Source organism: Phytophthora infestans, genomic scaffold (assembly GCF_000142945.1).
Source record: "Phytophthora infestans T30-4 supercont1.10 genomic scaffold, whole genome shotgun sequence".
NCBI classification, from domain to species: domain Eukaryota; phylum Oomycota; class Peronosporomycetes; order Peronosporales; family Peronosporaceae; genus Phytophthora; species Phytophthora infestans.
This window is the reverse complement of record NW_003303749.1, coordinates 2,379,048-2,379,716: the sequence shown is the minus strand read 5'-3', so window position 1 is coordinate 2,379,716 and position 669 is coordinate 2,379,048.

The window sequence follows — 669 nt, the reverse complement described above, 5'->3', positions numbered from 1 at the left end:
GAACACAAGAATATATCAACTTTTACATTACTATCACAGTAGTGTCGCTAATACTACTACCTCCTACGTCGGCCTAAGATACTCACGACCCCGATTAGAGGAAAACCGCGACAATTTGGTGGAGAAGCAGGGTATCTTCTAGCCGAATTTCGAAGGAGTACAAGCGTAAGAAGAAGCCTTGGCAACGGAGTGCCAAGGAAGAAGGAGAGAGAGGTGGGAAAAGAATGAGTGCTCAAGGATGGTCCAGCGAGGGACTTGGAGCCGGTGAAGAGGTAGGGGGATGGGCTCCTCCGTTGGAAACGGAGCCCGTGGAGATCCTCGAGGAGGAAGAGGAAGCGCGCGCTGAGAGAGCTGCTGACGGCGGCACGCCGCAGAGACTTCAAGGAAGGGAACGCCAGGGAGATGGCAGGGAACGTGGCACGCCGCAGCGAGCTGATCAAGAGACGGGAGGACTCGAGACACGAGCGGTCCACGTGGAAGGCGAGGACATGTTCGACGTGGCGTCTCCGTCTCCGGGAACGAGAAGGACGGTTGAGTCTGTGTCTGGAACGCCTCAGGGTGGACAGATGTCCAACACAGTCCTTGAGCAGTGGGCACGTCAACCGGCGCCGAGCGAAGGAACGACGCCTGCAAGGCCGACGACGGGTACGCTCTTGGACGCTTCGGTGA